This window comes from Anolis carolinensis, chromosome 2 (genome assembly GCF_035594765.1).
Source record: "Anolis carolinensis isolate JA03-04 chromosome 2, rAnoCar3.1.pri, whole genome shotgun sequence".
NCBI classification, from domain to species: domain Eukaryota; kingdom Metazoa; phylum Chordata; class Lepidosauria; order Squamata; family Dactyloidae; genus Anolis; species Anolis carolinensis.
Genome location: NC_085842.1, coordinates 223,783,598 through 223,810,626, shown reverse-complemented (window position 1 = coordinate 223,810,626; position 27,029 = coordinate 223,783,598). Strand labels below are relative to the sequence as shown.

Below are 27,029 nucleotides of genomic sequence, written 5' to 3'. Positions count from 1 at the left end.
GGCATATTATCACACCTCCCCACTACTGTGGATGATCTCTCCCATTGATTTCATATAAATATTAAAAAGCATTGGGGATAGAATGGCCCCTTATGAGATGCCACATAACAGCTCCTTTTTTGAGGAGTAGCTATCCCCAAGCACTACCAAGGTAAGGTAAAGGTTTTCCCTGACATTAAGTCCAGTCATGTCTGACTCTGGGGGTTGGTGCTCATCTCCATTTCTAAGCCGAAGAGCCGGCGTTGTCCGTAGACACCTCCAAGATCATGTGGCCGGCATGACTGTATGGAGCGCCGTTACCTTCCTACCGGAACAGTACCTATTGATCTACTCACATTGGCATGTTTTCGAACTGCTAGGTTGGCAGGAGCTGGAGCTAACAGCGGCCACTCACGCCGCTCCCGAGGTTTGAACCTGGGACCTTTCGGTCTGCAAGTTCAGCAGCTCAGTGCTTTAATGCACTTCGCCATCGGGGCTCCTCAAGAGACAATCAAAAACAAAAAATCTAAACACAAAAGACAAATTATAAGACATTAATACAACAACACTTAACACACAGTGAATGGATGTATTTCCAATCGACTAAGATGATTAGTTAGCTAGTCCAGCAGCACTCTATTCCTATTAAGGGTAGATAAATCAGAATATTTGGAAAATGTGCTGAAGAAAGTTCTACGATCTGAGCTTATATAGTCCTCGATAGCTCTCTTCTCTGGTTCCTAAGACATCATCAGTCAGTCTTTGGGCTTTGTTTCCATGCGCTTAGGAAACGGAGCCCCACAGGAGCCCCATGGAGGATATCAGATAATGTAAAGGCATTTCTAGTAGTACTCTGTGGTGCTCCGTTTACTAAGTACATGAAAACTGAACCCAAATACCATCTTCAAGCAGCAGAAAGACAGAGAAAGGCACGGTAAGCACATGGGACGGCTGGCCATTCCTGAAGATGGGGAAAGATGGGAGGGAACGGTGTAAGATGGTTCCCTCAGCTTTTCTCCACTTTCTTCACTCTTGTCTGATGAGGTCCCTAGCCTCAAACCAAAAGCCTCCCATGTCAAATGTCAATTCCATAAGATTTGAGCCTAATATTTGAGCATAATATTCAGGTTAAAATATTATGAAGATTTCCATCATTATTACTCGTTTAGTGCACCCTAGCAATTGTAACTACCATTTTATTTAAACAGGTATAGAAGTGTTCAGTTCCAATTTTTTTCATAGCAATACTGTTGACAGCTAAACTAGAGAGTGCTTGAGGAAATATTTAAAAACATCCCAGGGAAGCATAGTTAAGATTTCTTTACAGCACTGACAGAGAACTTTTGGTGAGTATGAATTGTGGATGTGCAGGGTTTGAGCAGGGAGCAACCGACATCTGTCTGAGGGTTCCCCCAAGGCGAACTTAGTGAAGTAAAGAGCTCAGACTTCCACTGAGCTTCACATACTCTCAATGTTAGAAACATACTGGTAAAGTTTTGCTGCCTTTGCATTTCTCCCCCCCCCCTCTCTCTCTCACACACACACACACCAAGTCCCTAAGCAAAGGAGCAAAAGCTGTCCTTCTGCATATAAATAATGCAATAGTTTAGAAAATGAGAGACAACAAATAGCCCTTCTCCTATTAGATTTACAAAGCAAGCTGGAGGAAGATTAATTTTGCAGTGAAAGTTCCTTATGTTGAATAGTGAAATAATGCCCTGAGAAGCTCAAGACACAAATAGCATCACCTATCCAGTTATCAATTGGAACAGAAAATGCTTCAAGATTGGCAATGATTCAAAATAATATTTCCAAAATTCTTTTTCTTGTCTTTTTTTCAGATCCCCTCCCCCACATACAATTCAGCACCAAGATATAAGACATAGTTCACTGTGTGTACAGGCTCTGTGCCAGAACTTGTGTGATTATACCTGCTTTTATATATACAACTTCCATGGTTGGAGGTGGGATGTCACAGCACATCTGTCTATCTGTCATGAGAATATCTTGCCAGCATCCTTGATGCAAGTTCCCCACTTCTCTATTTGTACTGAAATTCATTTAGTCTGCTCCAAAAACAGTTTCCACAATCCCTGTGATATATACACATACACAGCCAATGTTTTATCAAATATCAGTCTGTTGCTTTGTGAGCATCAAATGCATGGAGAAAGATTGTAATGGGAAGGACACAATATTTTGAGGTGAGAATCTTATAGTTAAACCACATTTAGGGTCAAACTAAACATGAGATTTAATCTGCGTGTCTTTTTTTTAGTTTGCCAAAATCACATTTGGAGGTAGAGCTTGCCACAAACAACAAATATGATAGGCTAAACTATCCCTCTCCCACATCAACTTTTTTTTAGAATTCCATCAAATTTTACTACAGTAGAGTCACTTATCCAACATTCTGGATTATCCAACGCATTTTTGTAGTCAATGTTTTCAATACATCATGATATTTTGGTGCTAAATTAGTAAATACAGTAATTATTACATAGCATTACTGCATATTGAACTACTTTTTCTGTCAAATTTGTTGTATAACATGATGTTTTGGTGCTTAATTTGTAAAATCATAACCTAATTTGATGTTTAATAGGCTTCTTCTTAATCTCTCCTTATTATCCAACATATTCTCTTACCCAATGTTCTGCCAGCCCGTTTATGTTGGATAAGTGAGACTCTACTGTATTTGTAACAGGTGGAATACATCCATTTGGTGATGCAAGAATGTGCACATTTTGCCATAACCTCAAATGAGGGAACATACTCTACAATATTTCAGAGTTGAAAATCAGAACACATACAATCATCCCTTTACATTTGCAATTTTGACTTTGGCAGTCTTGATTTAAAATGTTGTCTTTAAGAATCTCCACTCACTTCTTAATTTGGTGAGCTTCAGATCAGCCCTGTGGTAGTTATATGGCATATGATCTGGGTTGACCTGGAGCATGGTCACCTTAAAGTCACCTTGTCCTGGACTTAACCTAAGTCAAGTGAAAGCCTGAATCCTGCCCCAAGATTTTGGATTTTTCTTGATGCAGGAACTATTTCCCCACCTGATCCAGCCACAACTAGCTTGACTGCTATGCTACATTCCCTAGGTTCCCAACCACAACATAACACTTACTTTCTTCTTAGTGCCGATGAAGAAGGAAGTAGTGAATTTCCGATATATGTTGTTTTGATTTTGTTGAGAACCCATCCTTAACATGTTTTTTTCTGCCTCTGAGTTCAAATTTTCTGTTAAAAAGTCATGACCTGGAATACAACTACTTTATTAACCTGTAGCTGCTTGTCAGAGCTGTTAGCTCCAACATCACCACCTTCACCTCTCCACTAAATTGTGGCACCATTGTAAATGGTACTGTTTAAGCAACTTCTTAAATGTAGAAGCTTATATATTATAAAATTGGTAGCCGAAATTTCAAAAAGAAAAAGCGAGGTGTTTTGGCTCTCAGCATCTGAGGGCCTAGTAACGTGAACACAAACTCTCATTCTTCAACAAGCTTTAAGTATCAAAAAAGGCTGCATGCTTTTACATGCGGGCATTTCTTCTTGGCTCAAAGATAAGGAGAAGTCATCTAGGTCAGATGGTACTTACTCCCATAGAATCATAGAATCATAGAATAGTAGAGTTGGAAGAGACCCCATGGGCCATCCAGTCCAACCCCCTGCCAAGAAGCAGGAAATCGCATTCAAAGCACCCCCGACAGATGGCCATCCAGCCTCTGCTTAAAAGCCTCCAAGGAAGGAGCCTCCACCACAGCCCGGGGGAGAGAGTTCCACTGTCGAACAGCCCTCACAGTGAGGAAGTTCTTCCTGATGTTCAGGTGGAATCTCCTTTCCTTTAATTTGAAGCCATTGTTCCGTGTCCTAGTCTGCAGGGCAGCAGAAAACAAGCTTGCTCCCTCCTCCCTATGACTTCCCTTCACGTATTTATACATGGCTATCATGTCTCCTCTCAGCCTTCTCTTCTGCAGGCTAAACATGCCCAGCTCTTTTAGCCGCTCCTCATAGGGCTTGTTCTCAAGACCCTTAATCATTTTAGTCGCCCTCCTCTGGACGCTTTCCAGCTTGTCAACATCTCCCTTCAACTGTGGTGCCCAGAATTGGGCGCAGTATTCCAGGTGTGGTCTGACCAAGGCAGAATAGAGGGGGAGCATGACTTCCCTGGATCTAGACGCTATTCCCCTATTGATGCAGGCCAGAATCCCGTTGGCTTTTTTAGCTGCTGCATCACATTGTTGGCTCATGTTTAACTTGTTGTCCACGAGGACTCCAAGGTCTTTTTCGCACACACTGCTGTCAAGCCAGGCATCGTCCCCCATTCTGTATCTTTGATTTCCATTTTTTCTGCCGAAATGAAGTATCTTGCATTTTTCCCTGTTGAACTTCATTTTGTTAGTTTCGGCCCATCTCTCTAGTCTGTCAAGATCGTTTTGAATTCTGCTCCTGTCTTCTGGAGTGTTAGCTATCCCTCCCAGTTTGGTGTCGTCTGCAAACTTGATGGTCGTGCCTTCTAACCCTTTGTCTAAGTCGTTAATAAAGATGTTGAACAGAACCGGGCCCAGGACAGAGCCCTGCGGCACTCCACTTGTCACTTCTTTCCATGAATTGGTGAGCACCCTTTGGGTTCGTTCGCTTAGCCAATTGCAGATCCACCTAACCATAGTTTTGTCTAGCCCACATTTTACTAGTTTATTTGCCAGAAGGTCGTGAGGGACTTTGTCGAAGGCCTTACTGAAATCCAGGTAGGCTACATCCACAGCATTCCCTGTATCGACCCAACTCATAACTCTATCGAAAAAAGAGATCAGATTAGTCTGGCATGACTTGTTTTTTGTAAATCCGTGTTGACTATTAGCAATGACCGCATTTGTTTCTAAGTGTTCGCAGACCACGTCCTTAATGATCTTTTCCAGAATCTTGCCTGGTATCGATGTGAGGCTGACCGGACGGTAATTGTTTGGGTTCTGAACAAACCAGACATACATATATTCTGATCTTTGTAAAACAGAAAATCCAAGAAGCAAAAAAATTACATGATTTTGCTACAGCTTCAAGACAAAAAACAGAAGACAAAAAGAGTAAAAAGAAACAAAAACAAAAAAAACCCAAGACTATGTTCTTCCTTCACAGAATAAATGGAATAATGATTAACAGTGCTGGAGAATGTATTTAATAAAAGAAGGTTTTTAGAAGAAATATAAGCTTTTCTGGTTTTGCCATGTTATGTTTTAGGCAGTGATGATGAATCTATGCTGAAATGGCTGAAGGACATGCTGCAATAGATTTTCAATGTCAGAAGAGAGTTCTGGAGTGGATAAATATCATCAGCATAAGGATGAAAGTGAAAACCATACAAACTTATAAGATTACCAAAAAAGCACATAAAGAGGAAAAAAGCAAGGGCCCATAACAAAACCCTGTAGAACTACACCTGAAAGAGGAAAATGAAGATGATGCATGACCTGTAGCCACCACATTAAATTACCGACCTGAGAGGTGAGATGTGAGCCAACTGAGGACTGATAAATAATTCCTGGGTCATGAAGTGAATCCAACAAAAGAGTATGATCTGCTGTGTCAAAGACTGCAGAGAGATCAAGGAGAATAAGGACCAAATAATGGTTTTTTGACTTGGCCTGATGAAAATTTTCATAAAAGTTGTCTCTAGAGTACAGAGAGCAAATCTGGATTTAAAAGGATCAATGACAGAAACAGGGAAAAGTTGACGCACCATAACTAAACAATAGCATGTTCCAAAACAGAGTTGGTTCTCGCAGAAGCAGAGGAAGCAGGAGGACATTTTTGCTCCCTGGCTTCAGGTAGGACTTGGCTAAGATTTGGCTAAGATTTTAAACTGAGTTTGGGCTTGGCTCCTGTGGTCAAAGTCTAACTGTTGTGTGACTGTTGTGTTGAAAGAGAGCCAGGTACTTAAGTTGATTGACAGCAGGCATTGTCCCCTGTTAATTGAGTTTCTGGGAAAGCTTTATTTGCCAGTGTGAGTTTCTGCCAGAGCCTGATCCCAGAAGGGCACCTTTACTAACTATCCTTTGCAGTACATACAGGAAAGAAAGCAACATAAACAAATACACAAAGAGGTGGTTTGTTGCAGTCTGCACATAAAGTGCGTGCATATTACTTAACTGTACAAAGATCCCACTTGGCCACCACGCTCACCAAGAGATGCAACAAAAGCAAAACATTCCCATCACATGCACCAGCTGTGGCATGTTCCGCTTTTTCACACAAAAACTAGACAACTACATCTGCTCCAAATGCAAACAGATGACTCTGATGGAGCAGAGGATCCAACAGCTCGAGCACCGTATTAAGACCCTTAAGGACATTCAGGCACTCGAGCTCTTCTTGGACACTGCACAACACGCTGCTGTAGATCAGCAGCCTGCATCACACCAACACCACCAAGACCATGATCAGGAACCTTATGGGGAGATCAACTCAAAGGTAGACAACCCTCAGGCTTGGAAGGAGGTCACCCATAGAAGGAGACGCAGGACCAGGCAGCCTCCGCAGAACTCCTCTGCTCAGCTGCATTTACACAACAGATTTGAAATTCTTACATCATTAACATACAATCAGGAAACACATCTTGTGGAGGACCACAGTTTCTTAGATACCACTCAGTGGACCATCCTGGATCAATGCGCAGGGGATAGCCCTGACGGGGACAGTGCATCACCACAGTCACACTTATGTAATCATGCAAATGCTCCATCCCCAATCATAGACCAGGAGCAACAGGAACATCCTTGGGAGAGTAATGGGCTCTCGGATGTATCTCAATGGATTGTCATTGATGAATGCACTGGGGATGTTGAGGAGGAGGACAACACTTTACACCTACATGATTCACTTCAACAGGAACACTCTTCAGGGGACATACACACTGTCTTGCACAAAAGGGACCCTGTCAATCCTCAAAGGAAACAGGTCTTGGTAGTAGGTGACTCCCTCCTTAGAGGAACGGAAGCCATCATTTCCAGACCGGATGGGATGGCTCGAGAAACATGCTGCCTCCCGGGGGCAAAAATACACCATATCACTCAGAGGCTCAGCAGGCTCCTAAAGCCCCATCACCCTCCCCACCTTATGTTGATTCATGTAGGTACCAATGACACCGCTAGGCATACTTTTCAAAAGATCACAAATGATTTTCGAGCTCTGGGAACAAAGCTAAAACTGTATAATGTACATGTGATCTTTTCATCCCTCCTCCCCGTTGTAGGACATGGCTCTACAAGGGCCGGAAAAATAGTACAGGTCAATAACTGGCTCAGAAAATGGTGTCAAGAGGAGCATTTTGGCTTCCTTGACCATGGTCTACTCTTCCAAGAGGATGGACTACTGGCAAGCGATGGGGTGCATCTCACACAAGTAGGAAAACATCTTTTTGCACACAGACTCACAAACCTCATCAGGCGCACTTTAAACTAAATCCACTGGGGGAGGGGAACAACAGCCTGGCGAACACTATATTACCCACGACCACAGGGAACCGCCGTAAGGCTAAACGGAGGGCTGCACAAACACAGCAAGGACCAAGTACAGAGAGCACAATAATCCCAAATAAACAGTTCGAGGGGAGGTCACAGGGGCTTACATGTCTTTACACTAATGCTCAGAGCATGGGAAATAAGCAAGACGAACTCCAACTCCTAGCACAGCACCACACATACGATGTCATAGGCATCACTGAAACCTGGTGGGATGACTCCCATCACTGGAATTTAACCATTGAGGGCTATAACCTCTTTCACAGAAATAGAACAAAGGGGAGAGGAGGGGGAGTAGCTTTATATGTCAAAAACAGTTACGTTGCAGAAGAAATGCAAGACTGTAATCCGGGAAACCAGCTTGAAAGCATCTGGATAAGAATCAAGGGAACCGGGACTCAAAAAGATCTTGTTGTGGGTGTCTACTACAGACCTCCGAGTCAGGATGAAGGACTTGATGAAGCCTTCTGTCAACAGCTGACCAAACAGGCACAAAGAAGAGATATAGTAGTCATGGGCGATTTCAATTATCCCGATATCTGCTGGAAAACAAACTCAGCCAAGAGTACAAAGTCCAACAAATTCCTCACTTGCCTTGCAGATAATTTTATGGTCCAGAAGGTAGAAGAGGCAACAAGGGGATCAGCAACTCTTGATCTAATCTTAACAAATGTGGAAGACCTGATCAATACAGTTGAAGTGGTTGGATCCTTAGGGGCAAGTGACCATGTGCTCCTGCAGTTTGCAATACAAAGGAATGCTGAAACTAAGACAAGTCAAACACGCATTCTGGACTTTAAGAGAGCTGACTTCCAAAAAATGAAGGAATTACTGAGCGGCATTCCATGGACGCCGATATTAAAAAACAAGGGAGTTAAGGATGGATGGGAGTTTTTCAAAAGTGAAATACTCAAGGCGCAAATGCAAACAGTGCCAACAAAGAAGAAAAATAAGACAAGTGCAAAGAAGCCAGAATGGATGTCCAAAGAACTTCTAACTGAGCTAAAGCTCAAAAGTGACATGCACAAGAAGTGGAAAAGGGGAGAAATCACCAAACAAGAATTCAAACGTATAGCCAACACCTGTAGGGAAAAGGTTCGCAAGGCTAAAGCGCAAAATGAGCTCAGGCTTGCCAGGGACATAAAAAACAACAAAAAAGGTTTTTTTGCTTATGTTGGTAGAAAAAGGAAGAAAAAGGAGGCGATAGGGCCACTGCAAGGAGTAGATGGGGTGATGGTGACAGGGGATAGGGAAAAGGCAGAACTGCTTAATGCCTTCTTTGCCTCGGTCTTCTCACAAAAAGAAAGCCATCTTCAACCTCAGCAACATGGAATGGACGAAGGATTGGGGGAAATCCAACCCCAAATAGGGAAACAAGTTGTCCAGGAACACCTGGCCACTCTAAACGAATTCAAGTCCCCAGGGCCAGATCAGCTACATCCAAGAGTATTGAAGGAACTAGCGGAAGTTATTTCAGAACCACTGGCAATCATCTTCGAGAGTTCTTGGAGAACAGGAGAAGTCCCAGCAGATTGGAGGAGGGCGAATGTGGTCCCTATCTTCAAGAAGGGAAAAAAGAACGACCCAAACAATTACCGTCCGGTCAGCCTCACATCAATACCAGGCAAGATTCTGGAAAAGATCATTAAGGAAGTGGTCTGCAAACACTTAGAAACAAATGCAGTCATTGCTAATAGTCAACACGGATTTACCAAAAACAAGTCATGCCAGACTAATCTGATCTCTTTTTTCGATAGAGTTACGAGTTGGGTCGATACAGGGAATGCCGTGGATGTAGCATATCTAGATTTCAGTAAGGCCTTCGACAAAGTCCCCCACGACCTTCTGGCAAACAAACTAGTAAAATGTGGGCTAGACAAAACTACGGTTAGGTGGATCTGTAATTGGCTAAGCGAACGAAACCAAAGGGTGCTCACCAATGCGTCGTCTTCATCATGGAAAGAAGTGACAAGTGGAGTGCCGCAGGGCTCCGTCCTGGGCCCGGTTCTGTTCAACATCTTTATTAACGACTTAGACGAAGGGTTAGAAGGCACGATCATCAAGTTTGCAGATGACACCAAACTCGGAGGGATAGCTAACACTCCAGAAGACAGGAGCAGAATTCAAAACGATCTTGACAGACTAGAGAGATGGGCCGAAACTAACAAAATGAAGTTCAACAGGGACAAATGCAAGATACTTCACTTCGGCAGAAAAAATGGAAATCAAAGATACAGAATGGGGGACGCCTGGCTTGACAGCAGTGTGTGCGAAAAAGATCTTGGAGTCCTCGTGGACAACAAGTTAAACATGAGCCTACAATGTGATGCGGCAGCTAAAAAAGCCAATGGGATTTTGGCCTGCATCAATAGGGGAATAACGTCTAGATCCAGGGAAGTCATGCTCCCCCTCTATTCTGCCTTGGTCAGACCACACCTGGAATACTGTGTCCAGTTTTGGGCACCGCAGATGAAGGGAGATGCTGACAAGCTGGAAAGCGTCCAGAGGAGGGCAACTAAAATGATTAAGGGTCTGGAGAACAAGCCCTATGAGGAGAGGCTTAAAGAGCTGGGCATGTTTAGCCTGCAGAAGAGAAGGCTGAGAGGAGACATGATAGCCATGTACAAATATGTGAGGGGAAGTCATAGGGAGGAGGGAGCAAGCTTATTTTCTGCTACCCTGCAGACTAGGACACGGAACAATGGCTTCAAACTACAGGAAAGGAGATTCCACCTGAACATCAGGAAGAACTTCCTCACTGTGAGGGCTGTTCGGCAGTGGAACTCTCTCCCCCGGGCCGTGGTGGAGGCTCCTTCTTTGGAGGCTTTTAAGCAGAGGCTGGATGGCCATCTGTCGGGGGTGCTTTGAATGCGATTTCCTGCTTCTTAGCGGGGGGTTGGACTAGATGGCCCTTGAGGTCTCTTCCAACTCTACTATTCTATGATTCTATGATTCTATGATTCTATGAAAACATTCAAGAGGAAAGGCAATAGATAATTTGGAACCAAGTTATAAAGAGTTTTACCATAACTAGCACTTCCATGTGCACCAAAATTGAACTAATACAGTGGCGAATTCATTATCAACTTGATATGGACATTTACAAACAGATCTTTGCCTTCATCAGTTGTGCATTTGGGGTACCTAGGCTCCCATATTTACTCCCATTACTGGACTGGAACTTGAATACCTGGCAAACAGATGGTATTCAATAGGTATACAAGTTTAGTTCTCCCAAATGTCACCTATTTAGTCACTTGAGGCATCAATACTTTAATATCCATTAATAAATGTATCTGCCCCTTTAATAAATCAACAAAGGATTTTTTTTAAAAAACCATTTTGAGGACAAGAGTAGGTTAACAGCAAGTAAAATCATAAATAAGAACGAACACACACAAGCTCTTTTAAGAATGGTGCTTTGATGTATACTATTATTTTCACATATTTCAGATATTTGGCAAGCACAGCAAAGTTTAGACAAGATTCAATAAACAATCTGACAAGGGCAAGAGAGTCACGTATTAAAAATAAGTCTGGAGGGGAGTTTTTAGGCCAAGAGCAGCTGTTTCCATGGTGGAAGAAAACAGAAACAAACTATCAGATGCTTGCTATAGCAAAAAAAAAAAAAAAAGAAAAGAAGGGAGGGTGATGTCTTAGCATTAAATGTATTCTTTTTAATTATTAGAAGTTTTAAAAGCAAAGATGATGTCAATTCTCCTATGGAAAAATCCAAGATATATCAAGACCTCCTTGTGTTAAAAAATTAATGAGAAAACCATATTTGCAAACATTGTGTTTAATGTTATCAAAAACAGAAAATGTAAACATTCACTGCTTACTAGAATCCTATGACGTCAAAAATATTCTGTATTTGTATTTGTATCTTTATGTAATTATGTGCATAATTTTAAAAGTCCTCAAAGAAGACACTAAACACTGTATCCAGTTGAGCAAACATAAAGCCGATCATTCAACACACTTTTCTCTGACTGCTCACTCAGATGGAAAAATGGGTTTAGCTATATCAACTATACAAATGGTGGTGGAAGCTAAGAGTACAATTTAAAAAGTACAGAATCTCAGTATTGGGATCTGTATTTAAAATGATGTAAATCAACATGCTTTTACATTTTTTCTTAAAGTAGTATTGCTAGTTTAACTTGTATTTCAGACTTCAAAATTATCAAAATACACCAAACCAAAAATTAAGATGCTTCTGCTCGAGACCTTGTTTAGATTTGATGGCAACTGTCTAAAATAATTTACAAGCAATGTTTACCCAGGATATAGTCATCATCATCATAATTACCTTCATTTTCATCTTCATGTAGAAAACATTGCCATATGGGAGACCTCATTCATCATCATTTTCAGTATTATGCAAAAGTAAATTTATGAATAAACACATGGAACCAGCAGCACAGTTATTTCTACATCAACCATTCTTACTTAGGTTTTGAGCCAACCATGTCCTCTTCCATGCCATCTTATTACAATTCCCTTGATGATTTTCTGGTGAGGTATTTGAATACTTCCACTTTTCCCTTTTTTCACCTTATATACCTCCAAAACATTGCCATGCAACTCTACCAGAAAAGTGGAAGATGCATTCTGAAGCCAGGGATACTGTGGATTCTGGAACCGGTTTGAAACCAGCCTCCATGGTTAAGCCTCAAACCTGTTCCAACATGTCTATCTAATCACCCACACTGTGAAGACAGTTTCTGCCAAACAGGTTCCAAACCAATATAAGTGATCAATGTAGATGTGCCCTATGAAGTTTTCTAGTTTTGATAAATAATGAGCTCTGATCCAAGTTAAACTGTACTAAATTAAAGTCACAAGACCTTAATCAGTGGTTTCCACAGTATAGAATGTAAAGCAGAAAGCTCTCTGTGTTAAATGTGTCTGAATTATTGAGAGCCAAGTGACAGCCTAGTTACAGACAGAATGCCAACCTAGTTGTAAAGAATGATATGAACAGGATTGACTGATAATAAACTCATAGTAGCTAACACAATAGCTGAGGCAATCAACTGATAATGTAATCTGATGGAAGGCAGCAAAAAACCAAGATCTCACTTTATCCAGATTAATTTATGCTATCCTCCAGAAGCTGATTAGAGGAAGAACAATATTACATTGCCTCTAGAGGAGGAGACTGATTGTTGACAAAAATAAAGTTCATTAGAAATTTCAGTTTTATTGGATCAGATAGGACAGCGGATAGACTGGGTAGAGATTGGGTAAACTAAAATAAGATGAGAGAAGACAGAAGTTAGACTACTGTAATTTCCAGACTCTTTAACAACAACCATTTGTCTGCTTCAAAATTGGCACAAACCATCCTCAGTCCTATCTCTTCTACACTATCAGATTTTAAATCCACTTGTCACAAGCTATTTTTTCCATTGTAAGATATATACTGATCTTAGCTTCTGGTTACAATAGTGGTTTATAGTTCATTTCACCAGCTTTCACATTGTATGGAACAAGAGGGGCTTTTCTTACAACCTCATCAGATGGCAACAAAGTCACTCTGCTTCATAGAGGGGCATGGGGAATCTGATGCCCTACGTCCCATATTGCCCGGCTCCAGCCAAGGGCATTCAGATGGGGGAAGCATGAGCACACTCTTCCCATGCACTGTGTGTGGCTTCCTCCCATGCACTGCAAAGGCAACACAGGAGCCCTCCCATGTTGCCCTGCTGGCAACATGTGCTGGCTCCACCCACCTTTACCCACAAAGCCACCACAGCATCATGTGATGGGAGCCAACTGGCTCAGTGGATGACTGTGGCTAAATTGGTGCATGCCACTGAATTTATCCCCGTGTGTCAAGGTTAATAAACTCCTGGATTTCCCCCCTCCCACTTTATTAGCCAAGTATGAATTTACATATACTCTAATGCTAGGTTCTTCCAAAGTTAATGTCTCCAGTTAACTGCTAAGAATATATTTGCAGGCATGCCCATGTTCACACAAAGATCATTCTTGATTTATTTGCATTAGAGAAGTTAAAGCACTTCAAATGTCTGAAAGCATTTTAACACTTGTAAGTGGAGGCTATTCAACACCTCAGAGTCAATCAAAGTTCTTTTGCAGCAGGTCATAATGTCACTGTAGCATCAGTGCATAAATTATACTTCTTGGAGAATGAGAAATCCCAGCAAGCATCAAGAAAGAGGTACGCATAAGGCTGGACATCATCCTGAACATTGACCATTTTGGCTAAAGCTTATACATGTGGTTGTCCAAACAGGCTGTCAGCCTGCTAGGACCATATATAATTGTGTCAAGCTTACACCACAGTATATTGCCCTGAGTCCCTTCAGGTGAGAAGGGCGGGATATAAATGTTAGAAATAAATAAATATCATTTTATCAATGCAGTTGGTATTTCTTCTCCTCCAAAATAACCTTCCTCCAAACCTACTGCACCAATGTATGGTTGAAGACTTGAGGAGGAGGTTTCCATGCATGAAATGATTACAACATCTGCTGAGATCTCCGGAAGACCCTTGTGGACCTCAGCAGATAATGTAAATATTTTGCATCTGACTTTATGGACATAGGCAGACATTTATACTATTCCCATCTATGAGGGGTTGCAGAAGATAAGTAGTAGGTCTAGGGCATGGTCAACTATTATAAATATAGAAGCAGTCCTCAAGTCATGAACAAGATAGGTTCTGTAGGTTTGTTCTTAAGTTGAATTTCTAAGTGTAACTCCAGCCAAAATATTTTTTAGCTTTGGAAGCGTTAACAGCCCTGTGGTGTTTGTTTTGCTGTCTATACCCCGTTCAGAAGATTTCACCTCACTTTCTGTCCCTGTAATCATTGGATTATGAAAAATGTGGCTTGTTGTGGAAACAAGGATTGGTGATAAAGCTTCAGTGGAGACACTTTGGCAAGGTGGAGACACCTTAACAAGAACAAAGGTAGTTTGACATATGCAAAAAGATGAAACTAATGTGGGACTTTGAATGAATAGGATAATATATATGTAATTGTGTTGCAAAACTGAAATACCTTGAGACTAAAGATGCTATCTGATCCATGTGTGTGTGTGTGTGAGAGAGAGAGAGAGTGACTTATGAGAAGTTTTTAAAGTAGGAGTTGGAATTACGCAACTCTTTCACCCTTTGATATTTTTGAACTACGTCCCCCAGTAGCCCTAACCAACTTAAAGGCTGGTAAGGTATACTGGGAGATACAACTTCAAAAACATTCAGATCACTACATTGTTCCTACCTCTTTATAGTGTGGTAGAAATGTCAGAACCCCTCACTCATGTTTCCAAGCAGTAAATTCTTTTACATTTGTTAGCAAGGCTTCATTAGAGTGAGAGCTGTGCTCCCTGATCTGTTTTCAGTACCATATAGGTCATACATACAGAAGATATAATTCGTAGGGATGCCAACAATATTTAGAATGTTTCTTAATCTTGATGAGAAATGGTATCTTGACATCAGGCTGCCTGTCAAAACATTATTAGTATACATATTTGATGTTTTGGTACTTTTGCTGAAAATGTCATGCATGGGTTCTTTTAGTACACAAACAAAAACTTTATCTCTGAACTCAGACAAGTTTTCATCAATGGATAAATCCATCTGTGATGTGTATCATATTTTTTGCTACTCCACAAACCCTTTCTACATGTCATGATCAGCAGTTAAGTTACTGGTATTTTATTTTTATTGTCAAAGTGTGGTACCCTACAGTACTCTTTCATGACATTTATCTTGCTTGTTTGGACCCAGCAATCTAATCTGTTAAGGTCGTTTTGGATTCTGATCCTGTCCTCTGAGGGATTCGCCATCCCTCTCAATTTTGTCATCTGAAAATGGATAAACTTGTTTTTATTCTGTCGTCCACATCATTGATAAAGATGTTGAATAGCACTGGCCCCCAAGATGGAATCCTATGGTACCTCAGTGGTCACTTATCTCCAGTATGAGGAAGAGCATTTAGTGAGCAACCTTTGGGTTTGGCCAGTCAATCAATTCCCAGTCCACTTAACAGTTGCATTGTAACCCATCTTTTATTAATTTCTTTGTGAGAGTGCCATGGGAAACTTTGACAAAGGCCTTGCTGAAATTGAGATGTGCTATATCTCTACATCCACCAAGCTTATAACTATATCAAAAAAGAGATAAGGTTTATTATGATTTGTTTTTGAAAAACCCATGTTGACTTTTCGTGATTATGGCATTATTTTCTAGTCTCTAGTATAGCAGAAAACAAGTTTGCTTTTTTCTCAAAGTGACATCCTGACAAATATTTAAACATGGCTATCATGTCCCCTCTCATTCAACTTTTCTTGTAAACATTTCAGTAGACGCCTATTCTTCACCAATGCTAGCTTGAACCAATTGAATAGAGTTAGTTGTATCATAATTCCATCTTCAGCTTGGAAACAGTCTCAAAGTTTATGCAATAAGCAGTTTTGGACCCTTTCTAATTTCTTGGTATCAGAAAAACCCAAGCATTTGACCTATATGTTAAGACTGAACAAACCTTTGTGTCATTGCATTTAGGACTGGTAAAGGAGAGTCTGCATAGGTACATATAACTGAAAAGACAGTTTAGAAACCGAAAAAAGTTTTTCTTTTAGCTAATTTATCTTGATCTGCAATGACTAGGAAGGAACCATTAGATGAGAAGAGTACCTCAGATGTGGAAGAGAATCAACTGGAAGCTATAGTGCTGCCAGTGTTTCATGACTCCATGACATACTCCTGCCAAAAGCTGTAGGCCAATAAATGCCTTCATGTTCGTGATGTAAATAGTCTTTTACACTTCACTTTTGTATGCCTTCTCTTGTTCCATATTCTGAATACATGCCATGCCTCTCTACTGGCTCTGTATTTCTGTTTAAAGATTTAAGTACCGTTTTTTTTATTTTCTTTGACCCCCATGTATTTCCAACAGATGTGTTTGGCTGCTCTGTAGTGAACTGTTTGTGGATGTTTGTTACAGCAATTTCCATCTTTCCCTCTCATGTCATTAATATTTTTGTTTGGTTTGTCCTGGATCTTCTTCACTTCACAATTACAGCATCATGGCTGAGTCTACATGACCAGAATAAAGTGGACTCTCTGCTCAGCTCTTCTGGGGAGTCACAAGATACATGTCTGGATTTGTAGATATGCTGCATCCAGCCATTAGTGTGGGTCAAGGGAACACAAGATTTACTCGCAAGCTTCCAAGAAGCTCCAGAGTGATCCTGGAGTTTGAGGTGTAGGTAGCTGGATCTGACCTGACACATGGCTTATCCTGCTTTAAGCATCTCCAAGCTGGAGGCTTGCTTCTGATGTTGCATGTTTAGTAATATCAGACCAGGATATCCAGCCATGTGATCAGAAATGCAATATTACCAGAAAGCCTCTGGCAGGGAGCTGCTTACTGGCAGCAATGTAGTGATGGCGGTTATAGCCCCAGACTGGCTCTGGGAATAACAAAAGGGCTCTGAGGATGCTCCTGGGTTTTATCAGAGTAGCTTTGGGGTGACCTACCTTATTTGGGTAAAGCTAAACATGAGTTATGAGTCAACTTATGACTTCAGGGCTGCAGCCTATGGCATCCTGCTTATGGTTTGGTGAAGCACTAGTAGAACTCTATTGCTGAGAATTCCCTAAACTGCAAATCAAAGGCATAAGATGTTACCATGGTAATTAAAATGGAATAAGAGTACTATAATTGTTTAGTGTGAAAGGGCCCCAAGACAAAAGGAAGAAAACATGCATTTGCTGCTTTCTCACCTTTCCAGTTGTTGTTATTCCACCTTTGGGTGGAAAACCCATCAAAGGGGTTTTTGATAAGTTTATTCAGAAGTTTTTTTTTGGGGGGGGGGGTTGCCTTCACATTTCTCTAAGGCGGAAAGGAGGTGACCTGTCCATGGGCTCAGTAGAGGCAGGGTTTTTAGTGGAGGTAGGGATTGTTTATTATTTTTCAGTTTTCAAGCTGTATCAACAATGTATCTGTAACATATTTCAACCATAAAATGGCATGGTGAATTTTTTCTAAGACATTTCATCACATGAGATCAAAAACTAGCACACACACACACACACACACCCAGATTGTCCCAAATGAGGGTTTGTTGTTCGTTTGTTTGATTTGCTTTGTTTCATGGGGGAAATTGTCCTTTCCCAAATGCCTTCTGGCAGAGAAGAGCTTTACCTGCTTGCAGAAGGCAAGCAGGGATGGGGCCATCCTGGTCTCTCTTTGGAGGAAGTTCCACAGCCTGGGAGCAGCCACTGAAAAGGCCCTCTCCCTTGTTCCCACCAAATGCACTTGAGCGAGTGGTAGAACAGAGAGAAAGTCCTCCCCAGTAGATCGTAAATGTCTACTGGGTTCATAGAAGGAGATACAGTTCTTTAGATAACCTGGACCAGAGCCATATAGGGTTTTGTAGGTCAAAACCAGCACTTTGAATTGTACCTAGAGACATATTGGCAGCCAGTGGAGCTGTTGCAACAAAGGAGTTGTATGCTCATTGTAGCCAGCCCCAGTTAGCAGTATGGCTGCTGATCTTTGGACTAACTAAAGTTTATAAGCACATTTCAAAGGCAGCCTCACATAGAGTGCATTACATTAGTCCAACTGGGATGTAACAAATGCATGTACTGCTGTGGCCAGATCTGACTTCTTCAGGAATGGACACAGTTGGCGCACAAGCTTTAATTGTGCAAAAGCACTCCTGGTCACTGCTGATACCTGGGTGTCATTTGCATATAGATGGCACCACACTCCAAAACTCCAGATAACATTTCCCAACAGTTTTATGTATATGTTTAACAGCATGGGAGATAACACCCTGAGGGAGCCCACAGGCCAATGGCCAAGAAGTCAAACAGGAGTCCCCTGATGCCAGCTTTTGATACCACCTCCCCAGAAAGGAACAGAGCCACTGAAGAACAGTACTTCCAGGCCACATCCTAGAAAGGCGACTCAGAAGGATAACATGATCAATGATATTGAAAGCTGCTGAAAGGTCCAGGGGAACCAATAGGGAGACTCTCCCCCTGTCCAGTTATTTCCATATGTCATCCACCAAGGCAACCAAAGCTGACTCTACCATATCCAGGCCTGAAAACAGATTAAAATGGATCTAGATCAGTGGTTCTCAACCTGAGGTCCCCCGATGTTTTTGGCCTACAACTCCCAGAAACCCCAGCCAATTTACAGCTGGGAGTTGAAGGCCCAAAACATCTGGGGACCCCAGGTTGAGAACCATTGATCTAGATAATCTGCTTAATCCAGGTACCACTGGAGTTAAGAGGCCACCACATGCTCCAATACCTTGCCCAGAAATAGAAGACTGAAGTCTGATCTGTAATTGTCAAGTACAGTGGGGTCTAGGGAAGGGTTTTGTTTAGAAGAGGTCTTATAACAGCCTCCTTGAGGCCCATGAGGACCATGCCCTGATGCAAGGAGGTATTAATCACTTCCTGATCCATTCCACCAGTCCTCCTTTGGCTTGTTTTATGACCCAGGAAGGGCACAGGTCTAAAGTTCTCACCTCTCCAAGAATCCTGTCCACATCTTCAGGCTGCACAAATTGAAAAGTATCCTTCAACACTTAACAAGCAGGAGTCAAGGTTGCATCCATCGAAGTTGTATCAACTGTGGAGTCTAAGCCAGACTTTATTTTGGTAGACTTTATAAAACTCAACCAATTAAGTCTTATTAAAATATATTCTGATATAAAAACCTCATTGCTATAATAAACATATAACATTTATACCTTAAAGATCCAGGAGTAGGATACAAAAAACAAAAGGAAAGGAAAAAGATGAAAGGAAAGTCATTTCTTTGTATCAGATGAGCTTGAATATCTCCAGGACAAAATTTCTCCAAACTGTCACTACAATAATGAAGACATTCTGCCTGAAAATAGACAGATGACCCCAGAATCTTTCCAGTGGTTAGTTACAAAGCAAGGCTTGTCCCTTTTCTGACCTTTTCACAACAGATTGCACATTTTGCCACAGAAGTTTAAGGGAAGAGGAACAAATATAGCTGAGCATTTCCAGCAGTGTGTTTGTTTGTGTATGTTTATTTGTAAGTAAGCCAATAAAAATAGGGAAGAGGGAGACAGATAAGAGTGGCATCTATCTATCAGGATCATGAGCCCTGGCATGTTTGTTTTCAATTTGTTGCATGTAAGTTACTTGTAATGTGTGTGTGCGTGCAGCACTCACGTGCAGTGGCCAATGGGTGTTATAATTCAACCATGCTGTCATTTGTTTGTATATTTTGGGATGCTGAGGAATTTCACTTTCTTTCACTAACTAGGCAGTGTTTATCTTTGCCTGGTAGATTTATTGCCTGCAGCTGAAGAGGGACATACAAACCACCAAATATCTACAAGGCAATTTTTATGAAGGACCTAGTATGATGAAATATCTGAAATGTTTTGGATTAATGAGCCAATGAGGGAAAAACCTGTGTAAGAGGAACTGGTGTTTATTGACAAATGGGATGAAAGCCCCCATAATATTTGAATCGCTTTACCTATAAATGTATTGTATAGATATTCACCCCTGAATTCCATAACATAGATTGTACTGTGATCAACTCTTTTTTCTTAAATGAAGTTTCTAGACTTTGAGAGCTTTTGTTTCCTAAACTAGACTCTGTCTGTACATGACAGTTGGGCATTTCATATAGCAGCCTTTCTGGTCCCACTCCAAGCAACACTAGGCAGAAGGTCCACCTACCATCTTAATTTTATACAATGCTTCCCTCCAGTGTCCTCTCAATGAAAATCTTATGAGATCTATATGTGAATAACTACTGTGATCCGTTTATTGATATGTAGAGCCCCTTTATTGTGTAGAGCTTTGGAAACTCTGGAGTCAACCATTTAAAGTATATTTATCAAGAGTCTAAATAATTTATCTTTAGACATGGAAAGAAAATTGGAATATGGTGCTTAAAGTATTCCTGCTGTAACATGATATGATATGTTTTGTTTGTAGTGTTATGCTGTTTTTATGAAATATTAATAAGTTTATTACTCACCTCTCCTTAAAACTCTTTGTTGTTTTTAGTAGTAAACTCTCCCCACAGCCCCAATGCTCTCAAATTTCACTCAGATTTCAGATTTCTATTGTTAGTAGTTTTCCTCCAGATCTCATAACAAATTTGAGAAAGAAGATTTGTATCAGGAATGGGACCTAGTGTGGGTTGGAGAAATTGAACTATGCCTTCCTCTGTGCTGGCCACCAATTCCCCAAATCTGATGGTTTGAAAAATGTAGTCTTCCTTCTAGACCTGATATTTTTGTTTATGACTGCCTGTCCAAACTATTATTGATTACACACATTGTGATTCCAAAGCACAATCTAACCACCTCATCATAAAGGCTAGGTGAAGTGTCCTGCTTTGCCTGGCATCAAGGCAGCAGGGTGAATCTGTAACTCCATGTGCAGCTCTCTCTTGGCAATGCTTTTCCCATCACATGGGAGAAGCATTACCTAAGTGCTGAGGCCCTGTGCTTGCTCCATACGAGCCAGCACAACACAGAAAGCCTCCTGTGTTGTGAGCAAGGCCTCTGGCAAGAGTTTTATCCTGGTTGGGGGCGGAGCCTCAGCTGATGTCGAATGATGGCTGGGGCAGGGCTCCATACTGAAGCCAGGGTAAAAGCGTCCTAGGATATATGTGATGAGGTTGGAAACAATCACTGGCACATGTGTTCTGCTATACATTTAACCCCCTTCACATTCACACAAAACTCTCCAAGAGTTGAACTCCAAGTGAAAACAAAAGATCAAACTGCAATAAATGGTTAATATGGTTGTGCTTGGCTTGGTATGTTACAGATTATGCTGAAGGGGCCAAGATGTAAAAATATGTAAAAATACTCCTCTTAATCCAGTCAAAAGCAGGAGGCCCCTTTTCTGTGGAGAGGGCGAGGAAGGACACCACGAAAGTTGGATCTCCAAACTGCAAATAACTATTTACTGTGAGCTTAGCAATAACGACAAAAACATGCATACATCAATGCAATCAATAAAAGGATTTGTCGCACTTTCAAAATGGTTGCAAGGGTTTTTATCACTTCTACAGAAAATAGTAAGCATATCCTTGTTGGCTTACAAAGATCATTTACCCCATTCGTCTAATGTTGGCTACATCACAAGCATCTTAACCATCATGCAATTCCATTGGTTTTCTATTCTGTAACAACATGTGACTCTTTAGACCAGGGGTCCCCAAACTAAGGCCCGGGGGCCGGATGCGGCCCTCCAAGGTCATTTACCTGGCCCCCGCCCTCAGTTTTATAATATAATATTTTATATCAGTCTTAATAATATAATATATTGTATATACATATAATATTGATAATAATATTATGTTATACAATATAATACTAATAGTAATACCATATAATATTAATATGTTATATATTACATATTATATAATAGTATAGTGGTATAGTTCAATATAGTAATATATAATGCTAATATTGTGTTATGCTAATATTATATTGTATGTACATACAGCTGCTCTGAGTCCCCTTTGGGGTGAGAAGGGTGGGATATAAATGTAGTAAATAAATGCAGTAAATAAATAATTAATTTTAGACTTAGGCTCGGCCAAAGTCTGAAATGACTTGAAGGCACACAACAACAACAATCCTAATTAACTTGACTATCTCATTGGCCAGTAGCAGGCCCACATTTTCTATTAAAATCCTGATAGGTTTATGTTGGTTAAAATTGTTTTCATTTTTAAATATTGTATTGGTCTTTCGTTGTTGTTGTTGTTGCACTAAAAATAAGACATGTGCAGTATGCATAGGAATTTGTTTTGTTTTTGTTTTTTCAAATGATAATTCGGCCCCTCAACAGTCTGAAGGATTGTGGACCGGCCCTCTGCTTCAAAAGTTTGGGGACCCCTGCTTTAGACAATGGTGCTTTCATGTTATTAACCCTGATCTCAGTACCTCCTTATCTTCCTCTTGTTGCAAGTATAGGTTCGAAACCATATGAGAATCCTAGGGAGTAGTGGGTAACCGGTTCTGACTTGATGTATTGTTAGTATTGAAAGTAACTTCTTTTTCTCTGGAACAACTCTTTTTCCAAACATCAGCATTTTCTCTCAAGCGCAAGCCTTTCTCAAACACAGGCACTTTGCAACTTAGGTCAATCAAAACATATGGGACTTATAATTCTCTTTTTAAACCCGTGTCCCCCTCAATGCAATTATGATTTCAGTATGAAGAGCGGGTTTATAATAAAACAACAATCATATGGAAAAATCATGTAGCCAAGAAGCATAACACATTCTACATCAGAGGTTTTTGTGGGCTCTGAGAACAATAATAATGGGCACATCTCCCAGGCAGAAAACAACAGAATCTTTATTCACACATTTTCATCCAATGAATATGCAAAAAGAAGAATTAAATCAGCTGTCTATATACCACGCTGTTAACACACCCTTTGACTATGCCTCTGATGATGGGATGGCAGTTTGTGTCTGCTGCATCTAGATTTTAATTAGGTCAAATAGTCCCATATCCCTTCTTCACTAATACTAAATGAGTGACTAGTAGAGAATATTAGTCAGGTTGTATTTTCCTATAACTATCTTTTTATTGTTTTGTTTTTTAAACAATCTCAAGTTCTTTCTGTCTTATGGATATGTGATTTGTAGATTTTCGAAAATTCTTCAAAAATGGAGTCAAGCAATATTTCACTCATCTGTCTTCCACAAATTCAGTAGGTATGGCTACTCTAAATGTAGACACAAACATGTTATACCAGGATAACATTTCAGTATTAAAGAGGTATGAAATCCTTTCAGACAGAGAAAGCTGTTAAACCTAACCCTAATTTAGCATTTGCACAGATTTATTCAAACTTTCAACAAGTTAAGGTGGTAATGGGACTCCTGTGTTCCCCCAGCTGTAATGGACTGCAATTGTCTATCCTAGTTAGAACTGGTATGGAAATGTGGTGCATCATAATTTATTTTCCACCCCTGGGTCTAATGCTTCAGTTTCATTTTTTGCTTATTTTTTAAAAAAATCCAAGTTCATTTCAATTTGAAATTTGGAAAATGTTTGCAAACAGTAAACTGAAGTGAAATTTCCCTTATTGCCTCTGGATAGAATGAACATGCCAAGTAACATTGATTTGAATGCGTGTGAGAGGGAGAAGTCACGTAAAACTTTTGCAGTGCTGTTGAGTAGTCTTTCCATCTGTATCTTTGCAATAAAGAGATGGCCAAATGCATTCTCTTATGCAATCTCTGCTCACGCAAGACAATGGAAAGACTTAATTGAACACCATTCAACTCTGATTCTGATCCTTGAGAAAAGTGACAATGCTTGTTAATGTCATAGTACACTACTATTCACTTTAGAGGGGAAAATAATATATATTGTATGATGTTCAAACCTTGATATTTTATGTGCGGAAGGAAATTGTTTCCGTCACTTCAAGCAGTACAATTGAGGTCATGAATGCCAAAACTTCTAGGGGCTTTAAAATCATTTTTGAATATTGTTTAGTAGGTACATGTGTGATACTTACATAGGTATGTCAGGCTACACTTTTTTTATCTAGCAAGAGCTTCAATGTCTTCCTGAAGACAGTCATGTATTTCTCTGTGCATTTAAAGGCTTTAAGTGAAAGCATGAAAGTCATTTCAATAATAAGTTGCTCATCATTCAGTTATTTCCAGTATTTTAATAATCTCTTTTCTTCATTTTTATCTAAAGAAAAACCAGGAGACCCAAGAAAACTACAGTACACTGAGATACAGGACAAGGTACATGAAAAGTATGAATGACTCATTTTATACTGGTAGGTGGTTCTTACTTTTTCTGCTGTTCATTCCATATTCCCCTTTTCAATTATAAAATTGTTAAGTGCTGAAACTCATCATGACAACCTCACAAAGCTAAACTCTGAAGAAGAATAAAAAATACAGACAGTTGTGCAATTCATACTCTTCAGTTACCCAGCCTTGACAAGAGCAGTCTCAGGCCCCTTTTACACTGCCATATAATCCAGAATATCAAAGCAGATAATCTGGATTTTATATGGCAGTGTAAATGAGCCTCTATTAGTCCTCTGTTATCCCACTTTTTCAGTGGCTTTTAAAATGTCATAGTTATTCTCTCTTCTTCACACTTTCCCCTTTCTTCTTCAGCTGTCGTGCTATAAATTGAGCTCAAAATTCAAAGGAGGGAAGAGGAATTATGCTTTCAGCAAACCTTCTTCACTGCTTGTAGTTCTCCTGTTTACACATCCCATGTTGTGGATTCTTGGTCTGTTATAAAACATATATTCTTTCGAGAGCAAAGTTGAACTTTCTGTAGGATGTATCACTGACAATATAGAATCAGCAGAATCTTTTGGAATGTTCATTGTCACCTCTAGTGGAAAGAAAAGAAATCTAAACTCCAAAGACAAAACTGAGATAGGCTATATAATTTAATGAATCTGAACCTGTTTCTATACAACCTGGAGCTGTGAAACAGCTGCTGTCAGAGCTGTAGAATATTGGAGGCTCAGATGGTTTTTCTTTAAAGCGAAAAGGGATTCATAGGAATGTCAAAGGTGTTGGTAAACAGACATATAATATTAGTGTCTGAGGCTGTATCACAATATACTTCTAGATGTTGTGTGGCTGTTGACAATTTAATACAAAGATTAAGAAATATAATATATTCCAGAATAGTTTCCGTTAGGTAGAATTGTGTCCTGCACATTTTCTCATAGTTACTCATAGTGTCCAGTTCTAGGCACCACAATTCAAGAGGGATATTGACAACCTGGAACATATCCAGAGAAAGATGACCAACATTAACAAAGGTTTGGATTTCCAAGTTCTATGAGCAGCTTAAGGAGCTGGATAAGTTTGGACTGGAGAAAAGATGGCTTAGAGAGGACATGAGAGCCATGTTTAAATTTTTGAAAGGACGTCACATTTAGGAGGGGGACAGCTTTTTTTCTGCTGCCCTGGAGGCTAGAATTCAGAGCAATTGATTCAAATTGCAAGGAAATATATTCCACCAAAACAGAAAGAACTTTCTGATGGTAAATTTCAGAAGTGGAACATACTGCTTCAGAGTATGGTGGAGTCTGTTTCTTTGGAGATTTTCAAACAGATGCTGGATGGTCATCTGTCAGGAGTGCCTTGATAGTGCTTTTCCTGCATGGCAGGGGGGTTGGACTGAATGGGCCTTGTGGTCTCTTCCAACCCCATGATTCTATGACTTTTCCTGGGTCCTCCAGCATGTCTCTATGATATGTTTCTGCCAGAAGTTGTTCTCTGGTGTCCTTCAAAAGTCATTCATTCAGTAGGCTCCATTATTATCTATAATGTTTGCCAACTGTGGTAAGTCTGGGAAAATATCCCATGTGGATATGGTGGTCACACCATATATACATCATGCTAAAGCAAGGTTATCTTTTGAAAAAGTCTACAGCATGATACACAGATATCATATCTTCACATCTAATCAGTGATAGCAAGGTGAATCAATCTTGCTACTTTAAATTACAGGCTTTGGAGGCTTTATTGGAGCTTTACGCTAAATAGAATTTATGGTAGAGGATTTACTTTTTATGATCTTGCATAAGGAGATGCTGGATGCCACCTTCCCAAAATTATGTTTTCCTGATGCATTTGGCTAAGACCAATGACTAGTTGTGGATATGGCCTTCTCATCTCTCCCTGCTCTCCAAATATCATTTGTATTTGACTTTACCATCTTGAATCACTTCAACCCCGGGAAAGCAGGTGCTCTGGCACCACTGGAGGAGTAATGTGTTTCATTCAATATGTGCTTTTGTCTTTTTTTTAAAAGGAGTCAAATCATGTCTGGAACATTGTTGAATAATCCATATCACATTTTATAGTATCATCCTGATTTAGTTTTCTACATAGGACTGCACCCAAAAGAATTTTCTATTTGGATCCTCCTTTGGCGACCCAGAAAGTGGGTTGCTTCACTTGTCTTGAGTATGGTCCGATTCAGTTTAGTTTCATTTCATACCTGAAAATCTAATGTTTCATATGTCCTTATTGATTATACTGAAGATATCAACAAATGGCTGTACCTCTTACACTGTTTATCAGAAGTGGATGAGGTTTTCTTTACTCCTAGTATTCTCTTTTAATTTCAGAACGTTTTTATGTGTTTGACACATAGAGGTAGAGGTTGGGTCATCTAAGCATTGGATAATATGTGCATTTTCTGAAGAGAAGAATGTCACATCTGAGATGGGAATCTAAAAGGGTTTAGAACATGAAATTGGGGAAATGATCTTAAAAGGATTTAATGTATGCCCCTGTGGTTTGGGGATGCCTAATCTGCATGAAAATGTCATGCATCGTAGATATGCCTTTCATAATTTGCAGTGTTTTAGAAAGACTGATGTGATTGATTGATTTACGCAATGAAAGATTGATTTACACAGTGTGATAGATTGCTTTTAAAGCAATAGGTTGCATACCTTCCTGTGGTTCTTTGAATAATGTG

General features: G+C 40.2%; 1 protein-coding gene across 10 annotated transcripts in view; it reads left to right on the top strand.

The window, feature by feature from the left end:
* The window catches only part of lingo2 (leucine rich repeat and Ig domain containing 2), an 867,433-nt gene that overhangs the window by 435,523 nt on the left and 404,881 nt on the right, over window positions 1-27,029 (top strand). For 9 of the 10 annotated variants that reach the window (XR_010003916.1, XM_016991077.2, XM_016991080.2 and 6 more), the window contains one exon: window positions 24,258-24,342. The exons of the other annotated variant lie outside the window; for it this stretch is intronic. The gene's annotated coding sequence lies outside the window, so the exon portion shown is untranslated. The remainder of the gene's footprint in view (window positions 1-24,257; window positions 24,343-27,029) is intronic. 10 annotated transcript variants of the gene reach the window in all.